Raw genomic sequence first — 12328 nt, forward strand, 5'->3', positions numbered from 1 at the left:
GCAGAATAGGGACAAGAACTAGCCTGATATTTGCGTAGTTACACACGGGACGGCAGATGCGTGGAACGGGTGCACGTGGAAGGGAGCGCTGACCGTGGGGAATTTTGCGGCGAGTCTGCCTGTCGGAGTAATTCGCGTCAGGAAACGAAGAAACGAAAGCGAAAAAAGAGATGCAAACACGATCTCCCTCCCTATTCCTCCTCTTCCCCCTCCAGCGACCTTCGGTCCTCCCCTTCCTAATAAAAGAATTGATCAAACTCGATGTAGCAGTTGTCTTCGATAATGGCTAGGCTTTCACCTTAAAACTACGTAAGCAAACTTAAGTGCGGGAGGATTTTTTTTTTCGCAGAAGTCCATGGCCATTCAACGCTTCTGTATTTTTACTTTGATTGTGCATGACATATTGGTTTGTTACATTTTGGATTCAAAACTTTTAGAGGCGCTTTGATTAAAAAAAAATCTTATAGACCCAGCGCAGCTGAAAAAAAAATCGAAAAGGGTCGCGTTGCCTTTTTTCGGTGAGAAGGAAGCGGGGATGTCGCCTAGAACCGACAAGTCAGTACAGGTGCCTACAAAAAAAAGTCGGTCCCTTTCCACTCTCTGAAGGATGACGAGCAAAGCTGTGGTGCCGAGCTTCAACGTGAGCGACAAGATGCTTTGACCGGGTCGTAGTCCAAGGGGTGCACGAAACCGAACACGTTTGTTTGTAATGTGCGATTGAGCATACGTGAACGAAACATTGAATAACGAGTTTTGTTCTGGTGCACAAACATGGGGCTGTCCGTTTCCATCCCGTAGAAACCCACGTAGTGATAGCAGACGAGACTTCCACAATAGTTTCTGCTTCACTGTGAACTGTGTTTTTTTTTTTTTTTTTAAGATACTCGATGTAATGTTAGAGTCGTCCTGACGGATAATTTTCCTATAAGTTGTTTTGGGATAGTTGCAATAAAACAAGACTTAGAGCCACTTTCTATATACATACTACTCCGTAGATGGACGTGCTTCACTGTGAACACTCGATGTGGCAAAGCCATCTCACAAAGACCAAGCCTACAACGATCTCGTTAAAATCGGCTTCATGCATTGCTGGGAAGTCATTTATCCAGGGAAAACATAAGGTGCCCTACGTTAAAATATGAAGGCCCTAGGACTTTTTTATTTTATTTTTGAAGCGTGAGCTATACATTGCCGAGGTTGAGCAGTTTCGCGTGGCTCCTGGAGAGCCGTACAGCGCATGCGTGACGAGCACTGACGTCACACGGCGCACAGAACGTTGCTCGCTGCCCGGCGTCTCTCGCACACCCCACGTGCCCAGCGTCTCCGCCGACCTCTGTTCCGCCCGTGGCGGCCCGGTCCACTTGATGATCACGCGAGGGGTGGCCGGCTGGGGAACCGATGGCTCGTCCGTCGCAGCAACACCGGCGTGTGCCTGTGGAACCAGCTTAGCTTTGGGGCGATTGGTGACGCTGCGCCGGAGCCGCTTGATAAATATACATTTGTCACATGATGCTTATACCATGTGTTAGTCATTGAAGCAGCAGTAAGCATGATAATCAAGCTAATCCTAGACAACCAGGAAAGGTAGGAATAACAGCTAAAGCTTAGCTCAGGCCACGTATATCCTGGCATAGCCGAGCTAAGGCACTGGTAATTTTTTGTGAGTTTTTTTTTTTTTCATACGTTAAAGGTGTGGCACAGTTTTACGATCCCGGGGATATGAGTGGGCGCTGAAACTTGGCGCTACGCTCGCGTGCGATTCTTGTCTACATCGCTATGTTCCCGGAGACGGTCTGCTGGAACCTAGCCATAGACAGCTTTGTTGTAAAAAATGCCCATGGAAGTTGCAGTTTTTCTTTGCATGACCCTGTTTTTTTCCTGAACTATCGTGAATCGCAATTTTTGTTCATGCCTACACGAAAGCGTGCGCTGGTATTTTGTCATTCCGGGTCAAACGCCCTAACCATGAAGCCTTCCCTCACCGTTATGAAAAACAAACCCTGTCTTTTCTATAACTGCGTCCACAAAGAAGAAATAAGCGTTTATTATAATCTACTTTTAGAGCAGCTGGGTGGCATTCTTGTCGATGTAGCCGCGTGCTATCGCTGCTCACGTGGCCTGCTGGGTCACGCTTCACTGGTCCAGCCGGTCCAAGCTGGTCAGCGCGCATTCCCACTCCTCGGGAGTAGGGGAGGAGTGGTGGGGGAGAAGAACCGGAGGTCAGCCACTACCTGACCCCAACTGGTAGTAGCTGGGGTCGGGGCAGTTTTTGGCGTATTTGAAAATATTTTACCAGCAAAATTATTTCATGTTCTGCATTTTGACAGGTTGCCTTCATTTTATATATGGTTACTCGGTGGCAGGATTGATCCGCAAGGACAGAAAGTGAAAATTGAACGTCATCAAATTCACATTCGCGGTCAACAAGTTTGACGCTGACTTCGAAGTTGACATCGAGTGTATTCCCGCCTGGTATAAAACGAAAGTGTGGCACAAATAAAAGCAAAATGCCGCTTTATTTTTACTCAAACTGCTAAAAGAGATTTCGAAGTACAAATGCCCCTCCCCCCCCTCCCCCCCCTTCCACCATTAGGGCTCTTGACATAAAATTATTTCAAATCAACGTTTTTTCGTAACTTCGACCGTCAAATGTACAAGCATAGCAATAGGTGCTGAAAAAAGGTCCCAAAACGAGGCACAGCCGAGGGGCGCTCTTAGCTTTAATAAACAAGGCCTAGCCTTATCGAGAGAGCAAAACTTTTATTAGCGACTTTTAGCTGACCGTTTTTCACGGTCCGCTCCGCTCTGATAGCAAGCGGGAGCGTCATTGCGCATGCATGGCGCGCTTGGCCGCGAACGGCATTGGCTCCGGTTGCTCTGATTGTGCCGCCGATACCGGAGCGGACCGTCGAACACGGTTAGCTAAAACTCTCTATTGAACAGTTAACGCAGGCATCTTACTCCCGAAGTCCAAGCGTCGTCTTCGCACGTTCCGCCCTCTCCGTCAGCATGACCTGGTCGGCGAGGTGTGCGCTGGACAGCGCTGTCTCCCACTGCTCGAGGTTGGGGCTAAGGAAAGGGTGTGGCAAGTCCTGGTTTTGGCTACATTCCCAGACTACGTGGTATTCGCCGCGAGCTCGACATGTAGGTGGCGACAGCGTCGCGCTGCTAGTGTGGATGCTCCGCTGAGCGGCCCGTAAGAATTTACACTGTGGGCGCGCTTCGTGCCTTTTTCTCGCCGTATGTGCGCACGAAAGGTGCAAACAAGAGTGGTATGCTGTAGTTCGGTTCCTCAACGTTCAATGTATAGCATGGAAGTGGCAGTCAGTTTTCATTACAACGCCAAAAAAAAGCGACGACTCATCGGGAATCTCAGAATGGCCGCAATTGTGACAATGAACTTGTACGCTGTGGCTCGTAGCAAGCTCGATCTTTCCAGACTATGGCTTTGAGCCTTCAATAAAAGCATAAATAGAAACAAATCAGGAAGCCTCAATCTCTGAAATTCAGTTTACAACGGCAATCTCAATCGCTTTCACTGGTAGCATGACGCATTCTTGCATTTGTGGGATGCCCTGAAATGGTAACACTACTTGACTGCCCCGAAATCCTTTCTAAGAGCTTACGATATTTTTTGTGTGTTCAAAAGGCAACATAAAATTTCTGAATTTTGATCAGCGGAAAGATATAAATGTAACCGCTCTAATGGGTCTTTTAAATGAAATTCTAGCGACTCTGAAGGAAGGTTTGATGAATAACGGTTTCGGATCACTTATTTACGGCTTTCGTCGCAAGTGACCTTGCGAATTGAATTGTCAATGCACGCAGTACAATCAACATCTCATGTTTAGCTAGGTTTCTGCAAAGTTCCAAGCAGGTTTACAGCGTGCAAACCAAGCATCTGGGACCTCACAGTGAGCAGAATTTTTCTGTTACAGCTGCTCTGTTGACCATTTGCGTTCCTTTTAAAATCTAACAGGTGCCTGCAACAGCGAGATGTGTTTGCATTTAAGGTCGCTTACGAACCCTAAAGATGGCAATAAATGAAGTTGCGCTGTTGCAGATGTAGTAAAACATTTCCTTTTTATTTCTCGTTGCGAATCAGCGCAACGGGTTCCCGGTAACTACTTTGTTGTGTAAACTGCATATCGCCTTTGTCTTGGCATTTAATTCTTGAGGATTGGTTAAAAAATGAAATTCTGTGCATGTCGTTTTTTTTTTTCGGGAAAGGGGGGGGGGGTCCTGCCAACGTCGCAAGAGCAGCGAGAATTAAGAGAACGCATGTAACGCGTTGCCAAACTATGGTTATCAGTATTACTTACAATCGAAACTACACTAGGCGTCGTGTTCTGTAGCGGTTAAAAAGCAGTACTTTAACACGTATTTTAAAAACTGATTAACCCCCCTTTAGTCCGAGATTGTCCAGGAATTGTGGCTCGCTTTTTCAAAATTGTATTGAAAGCAAGCATTGTGGGAAGAAATTAAAAAAAAACCCAGCGAGTCATGGCACACACCCCTCACAAATGTGGGCAACAACGTGCATTATATTACGCGTTTTCTCCTCTTTCTTTAAACTTAGGTCTACCTTAAGAGGTTAAGACGTGACCATATTAGGCATTTGGTTATGCTGAGTGAGACACGTTTCTGGACAAGGTGATTCATGTCGGATTTGAAAATGATATATATGAAAATGACACACGAAATGCCACATGACAGACGCAAACTCACAACTGCTTAATTTTACCAGAAAATCCCCCCTAAACACTCTTGCGCATCCGTTGAAACGTATTTTAAATAATACGTAAAATTAGCAACTCGATACAGTTGAATAAATGTTTATTCCTCGTCCTCAGTATAAACAACGACTGTCCAAAAATGGTATTTATTTTAGAAAAGGTACGGGAAGGACACGATCACACAGGCGCTTGCGGGTGTAAAATACGGGTGATAGCGCACGGGTCGTGTGCAGTGCAAATGTTTTTGTTTGTTTCTTCTTTCTATATAGGACACAGCGCAATTTTACAAGGGTGTGGAATTTGCACGCGTATGCACAGGTCTTGTCGCTTCTTACCCGTTTCGCGCACTAAACTTTTATCCTTTAAATAATCACCACGCCACCTTCAAAAAGCACCCTTCGACGTTCCCGAAACGGCAGACGACTGCACTCAACAATAAGAAAAGTTCAATGTGTGGAAGCAATGTTTATAACGTTTCACACTCAGGCGGTGACCACGGCGAAGATGTTTCGTGGAATTAAACCAGCGCATTAACCCGGAACGGCCGCTGATTATTGCGTTTCTAGAGGAAATGCGCAAGCAGAGGTAACTATGTCATTGCTTACTGCCAAAGAGCGCACATATTGGCTGTTTTGTCGTGTGGAGCACGCGTCTTGCGCCGCACGCAACGTGAAAAAGCAGACGACGCGAGAGCGCCATCCACACTAGGAGCGGTTCGTCCCGCCGCCGCCAGGGGCCGACTGTGTTCGCGCTCGGGGCGAATAGGGAGCCTGAATTTCTACAGAACTTGCATTGAGGTGGATGCTGATTGCATGGGGAATTGCATATGGAGCCGGACTGGGTGAGGTGACGTGTTTGTTTGAAGTAAGCGGACTGTCGAGCCTTGTTTTTTACTTAATTGCGGGTGCGGTGGTGGATAGACTCTACGTTCTGGCCGGCAATGCTGGGTACTGTTACGGTAAGTCACAACAGGGGTGGGGTCAGATTCTCCTTCCAGGCCTGGTGGGCGAGTGCGCAGGCCTTCGCGTGGGTGAATCCGTTGCCCGCGAGCGAGGAGTGTGCCGGCGCGCAGACTATCGTGGCGTGCCATTTCGGGAGGTTTTTGCTCAGGATGCGGTATGCTGCGGGAGGCACCGATCCCAAAGTAAATCTTCTGCAGGCCTGCTGCGAGTCAGAAATGATCGTCATTGCCTTTGTCTGGGTTATGGCAAGCGCTATGGCCACTTCTGCTTCTTGAGGGGTAGTTTTGGGGATGGTTGCGCTGGTGAGGCATTTGTCTCTCGATGTTACTACTGCCACCACTGCTCCCTTATGATTACTGCTTGCTGCGTCGGTGTGAACCGTCCATTCGTCTTTAGCATGAATTTTCTCTATAGCTTCGGCCCTGGCCTGTTTTCTGCCCGCGTGGTGTTCCGGGTGCATATTGCGGGAGATTGGCTTAATGCGTATGCGCTGCCTCATATCTGGCGCAAGAGCTCGGGGTTGTAGCTGCCCTTGAGGCGTCCAATGAAGCTTCGGCAAGAGCTTTTTGCCTGCAAGTGTGAGTTCGAGTCTTAATTTTTGGCTGGAGAGTTGTCCTTCGATTAATTTTGATGCAGCGTTGTGAATGCCTAATTTGAGTAGTCGAGCAGTAGAAGCACTCGTGGGGAGTCCCAGTGCTTGTTTGTAGGCTTTCCGTATAATGACGTCGAGCTCCTCCTCAGTTTTGGTCAGAGTTACGCTGGGGCCACGTAGATAATGCGCGATGGAATGAAGGCCTGGACCAATCTGGTGGTGTCCTCCTCTTTCATACGTCTTTGTTCGTCACCCTGCGTAACATGTGGGTGACCTGTTCGGCGGTAGTCGTCAAACTAAACTAGTCACGTGACTTCCTGTGACGTCAGTATTTTTTTTTTTGCACATTTCACAACGTTGTTTGACGGCGTGTGTGCGCCATGTGGGATTCCGGCCTTGGCTCCAACCAAGTTAACGTTTATAGATACTTTTTATAAACGTTGGCTCCAACCGCAAGCCTGCGCAACGTTACGTCCTTATCGCCTTGCACAGCGGCTGCCTTGCGGCGCTTTTTTCTTGTTGGGAGGATTGTTTGCAACCCGCCGCGGTGGCTCAGTGGCTAAGGCGTTGCGCTGCTGGGCACGAGGTCGCGGGTTCGATTCCCGGCCGCGGCGGCCGCTTTTCTGATGGAGGCGAAAAGCAAAAACGCCCGTGTGTGCGAGATTTCGGCGCACGTTAAAGATCCCCAGGTGGCCAAAATTAATCCGGAGCCCTCCACTACGGCGCGCCTCATCGCCTGCGTTGCGTCGGCGCGTTAAACCCTACAATCAATCAATCAGGATTGTTTGCAATTATTTATTGAGTATTTTTCGTGAACTTAATTGCTGCTGCTAGTCTTGGTATTTTGGCAAGCTGCTTCGCCCCGCTTTTTTCCCTGTTTGTTGCCGTTAAATATGTTGCTAGTTCGCGTGCCATCGGCTTTATGCTCCTGCATTCGTTGTCTACTTGTTCCGATCGCTACTTGCATTCCAAGCCTTGTATTTTGATTCTGGCGTAAAACGTGCGGATCAGTTTTCCAGCGCTTTGTGCCATGACTAACGAGGTAGCTGATGACGTGATAGCGCGAGCGACGCAGTGTCACTGCCAGCGGCGTCACTGTGCACGAATCAAGTATCGTCAGGTAGCGCAGGGCATCGTCGAACGCAATCCGGGCATGTAGCCTGCTCTGCAATTTTTCTCGCTGGGCACTGCAAGAAACGTTTCTACCCCGCGGAAACGATCCGTGCACGCTGCATGCAGGGAGCGCAGCTCCACTTTCGTGGGTGACCTGGTGAATGGGAGAGCCCAGCAGCCGCCCGTCCATGGGCCGCATAGGTACTCAGCTATCGCTGAAACCAGCCGCTCACTGGCTGGCTTCCTGTGCAAGGAGGCTCAAGCTCCAAATGTGCAAGTTCGGGAGAAGTCAAGCCGATAAGATCGCCGTTTGTGCCAAGCTTGACACTTGTGTTAAATAGCTGCTTTCAAGTTTGGTGTGCTCAAGGTAAACAAGTGACTCTTGTTGTTCATCTATGTTTTTCGAATTTGTTGCTTCGAATAATACTGTTGTGCTTTCATGATATGCAAGACTTCAAATGAGCTGCGAATTCTAAGCAATCTGTAGGCAGCCATTATTAAATGCACAGGAAACGTTTTGTCTACCTTGAAATTTTCTACATAGGGTACGTGGAACAGCCAGCTAGCAAGTTTAATGAAAGGTTGTTATCTGCTCAATTATAGTAAAGAGGTAGCAAGGGATAGATAGGATAGCTCTCCCTCCTCACCAGCTGATCGTCTGGCAGCGTCTCATAACTTCGTTCACAATTACCGCATGGATTTTATTACCCTAACCTTTGCCCCAGTGCCTTCTGCCTTCTTCAACCCGGTTAGTCAACAAAACTTCATCCTGCATCTGTTCTGATTATGTATTTTGGTACGCTAGTTTTTTGTTTACTCGTGTTTGGCTTGGAAGTCAACATAACCAACAACAATACTTTCATGCCCACTCAGTTGGATGGCCAGTAATGGTCAGAGCTTCTCTCGAAGGCTTACGGTGGATTCACGAATTCTGATTGACTGTGACATCAATGTACCCATCCGGAGCACCCTGTGGAATTCAACTTGACGTTAATACTTGTGTTCACAGCTGGTAATTGTCTGCTCTGTGTTTGGGGGAGGGGGGTGAACAGTAAAAGTTTCTAATTGCAAGGAGATATTTCATGTTCTTTTGCTTTTTAACTCTGTGCTGTGTAAAAAACTGTTTCGGCTAATTGCTTAAGTGACTATGCTTAGTCGCAAGGGCCATAATACAGTGTCCCATATTTTGTTTGCAATGATGCATACCCAGTAGAGCCCAACTGCTAGAAAGCACATTCTCTGGTGGTGGTAATTAGCTTGAAAAAAAAGGCACTGAAACTATTTTTTAAGCTAACAAGCCTAAAAAACAGTTTATGGAGCACATCTACGAGGTAATGGTTCTTGTACAGCTTGACATTACCCTTTCCCGAGTACTTAATACCTTGTGCAGAAACTGGAGCCAAGGACACCTATGTGGACGTGAATGTCTTTATTGGTGTTTGTGAATATTGCAGTACAGCTGAAAGCTGTATGTATCCTGGGAGGCTTCAACACTAAAATGACTCCAATGAATGTACTTCTGCTTAGGTGTCAATGGGAAGCATGCGAGCATTGATAAGTGCTTCGCTGTTGACATTTTTGTTACACAAAAGCAGGTTTGATCAGGCACTGTACCAATTCTTCATGAAAAAACGCGGGAAAGAAACGACAAAAAAGCTGCGAACACATGGACACTGTTCAACACAGCACCTTTCCTTGTACTTCAGTACTGTTATTGTCGCTGCATTTTTCCCCAAAATATACATCAATTCTCCCACATTCACACCTTCAGACAGAAAGCAAACATGGTGTATGTCAATGACAAGTGATTCTACCAAACTTCCGTAGCTGTGAAAAAAGTCAGTGAGTAGCTCTACTTTCTCTGCACAGTCTGTGGTGTGAAGTTCCTTTTCCAAACAAAACGCAAGGGTTTCTTGGCACAATACACAGAAAAAATGCCAAATAAGCAAGTGATGCCTTCTAGCACTACACTACAGTCCTGCAGGAAAGCCAAACAACCAAGTGATCTTTTTGCTTGAGTGCAAAGCTCTGCAGCGAAGCCAAGAAAGATTCCTTTTTTGTTGACACCAAAGCTTTGCTGGAAAGCCAAAACATGTGGCTTATGTCACTGCTGATTTGCTGTAAGACGGGCATGTGAATGAATTGCAGTAAGGCATTTGTTGTGTACATGTCCTTCATACCTAGATAAATATGAACCAGGCTGGCTGTGTAACAAAAACGTCAAGTGAGGTAACAACCAAATGTTTTATGTAAAATTTTATAATACTGTTTGTTATAAATAGCAATTAGTGTTTTAATATGGTTTTGACAGTTAAGTGGCCTGTTGCAAATCATAGGCTAAAACTAAACAAAAGCAATCTTTCATACAGCTGCAATCGTGTGAAATAGCAAAAGAATGGTTTGGGCCTTAAATTCAGCAGGCATGTTCCAACGGGGAATGTGTTTGTAGAGCACAACAATAATAAAGGCATGGGAAAAAAGGGTGAGCATAGTTGAGTTACCCCCAAAGTATTGGTAGACAGTTAGAATGCTTACAAAAATTTATAAATAGTTTTAATACCTTGAAACAATAGGGAAAACTTCACTTGCCCTGGTTTTAAGTTTATTAGTGCTGAGCTTAATGTACCCCAAATACACCATTGAAGAATGTTACGCCTGCATGGACACAGCAGCGTTTAAGGTATAACACAGTTTTATTTGAGCAGAGGTAAATAAGAGAATATTGCATAATCAATCCACTTATACGTAAATTAGAAAAAGCAGGAAAAAGCAGGGTTTTTAAAGTGAAGCTCGGAAGCATGCCAATTGAAAGGGACGAGTGGCGAGGTTATGTTGTTACTAATCACAAATTTCAACTCAACCATCTTGCCGGAAACAAACCCCTTCCATCGCAAGATTTTTTAGAGAAAAGTCGGTGAATGCACTGTACATGTAGGCCAGAAGGTATTTCGACACCCCAGCCGAAAACTCAGAGTCGTCAGCGCTCTTTTCTGCTGTTTTGATGATCAAGGGCTGTTTGTTCAGGAACCACCCTCTCTTCTCCCTTTGGCCACCATCTTTCTCAGTCACTGCATTCATGTGCTTGCTGTGGGAGCTAGAAAACATGAGGACCACCTATAGGCAGGGTTACCTCAGGCTCACACAATTTCTGGAGAGGCTAAACAATGTTTTCAAGATCCCCAACTGTGAGCTTGCACTTTTTTTTTGCGAAAAAAAACAAAGACATCTAGATAGGCCTTTGAGAGCTGTCTGAAATCACAAAAGTGAGTATTTTGTGCCCAAACTGGCCAGCTAGACCTCACTAGTCTACCCACACGTTGAATGCCTCACATAAAAATCAAGACTCACTGCATTGGCTTATTGCATGGCATTGTGTGGGTGGGCTTCTGGTTTCCACCTATGAAGCCTGTTGGTTGTGTTAGTGTCCAGTCCTGCTGTCAAACTTCTTTTGAGACTTGCACTGCCCTGGAGTGTACCACCGTGGATTTCTTGGAATTTATGTTGGCCACGAAAAATCCTAGTAAATTGTTACTAGCCCCTGAAGCTGGCTGGCAAGTGGGCATTTGTTTAGCGACCACTGTTTAGGGGCACAGTAGGCAGGCTGTTACAGAGGCTATGACGAAAAAATACAAGGTTTGTTCATTAAAGAGACTTCTTTGCCCAAATAACAAAATGACATCAATTTTATTGTAAACTTCAAACAAATAAGATAGTACAGAAAATGTATAGAGCAGTGGAAGTTCCATACACACTTTCCAGCTATTTCTCTATGACATCACAGCCACCAACCTAACCCATCGCAAAAAAAGCATAACTGGGCAATTGCAGTGGGGCCTCCATTCCGTTTGATCGTATCACTTGAGTGCTAACGTACAGTTAACACACAGATAACTGCATTTACAGTGCATGTCTATATGACATCACTCGTGCCCATATTACACCAATGCAGTTTGAAATTGGGATGTTTTTCACCATTTCTTTTGGTTCAACTCGCACCATTACAGCCTTGACCTTTGCCTATCAATTACATTTGCAGTGTGCTCACTGCTTATACCCATGGACACAATCCGCTGAGGCTTTCACGTTCTAGGCACATCTTAAGATTCTCTTTGACGTTGAATATTGAGCCTGCGTAGAACCCATGTGTTTTCATATGCTGGAGACATGACGGTTGGCCAAGTGTATACCCTCCCTGTTACCTGTGTATACCCCCCCTGCCACCGTCTGTACAGCTTCTTCTCTGACCCTATCGGCTGGGTGTCCTGAATTAAGTCCCTTTGCATGAGGGGACTCGGTAAAATCTGGCCAACATAACATATACCACCACTTATGCAGAGACGTGAAGGTTATGCCAATGCAGCAGCTATGGCACGAAGCGCCTAGCTAGTGTACCTTTTCAAAGACCCAGGTCCTAATTTGTCGTAGCATCATGTGTGTGCCAATGCGAGGAGCTGAATGCATGATGTAAACTACCCAGCCACAATCTGGGCAACGGGATACGAGACTGCCAATGTTCGCACTCTTTCACATCCTTTGTATCGCAGCCACATTTTACTGCCACATTTTACTGTAGTGAAATTGGTCACCACTACAGCTGCAATAATTTCTTCTGAAAAACCTTTTCAAGCGCTGAATACCATGCATTTATGATGCAAGAAGCTCATGATCACCAGACTTTTCCGCGCAGAAAACGTGTTTCGGGTAAACAATTTTAAGCCAAAATTCAATCTACTCGAAAATATACACAAAAAGCGCGACAAACTGCCGATTTTCAGGTCTTCTTTGCTAATCTCCTTGAAGGGGAAACTACTGTGCTGGGTTGTACGCGGTACATGCGTGGGGACACCAATGATTACCTTTTCTAGCTATCCGTGGTTTGCACTTGTAATGCGCACATGCGACCAGTCAAATATCAGTGGCCGCGT

This window comes from Haemaphysalis longicornis, unplaced genomic scaffold (assembly GCF_048455015.1).
Source record: "Haemaphysalis longicornis isolate Haplotype H1 unplaced genomic scaffold, Haemaphysalis longicornis Haplotype H1 scaffold_1, whole genome shotgun sequence".
Lineage (NCBI taxonomy): Eukaryota > Metazoa > Arthropoda > Arachnida > Ixodida > Ixodidae > Haemaphysalis > Haemaphysalis longicornis.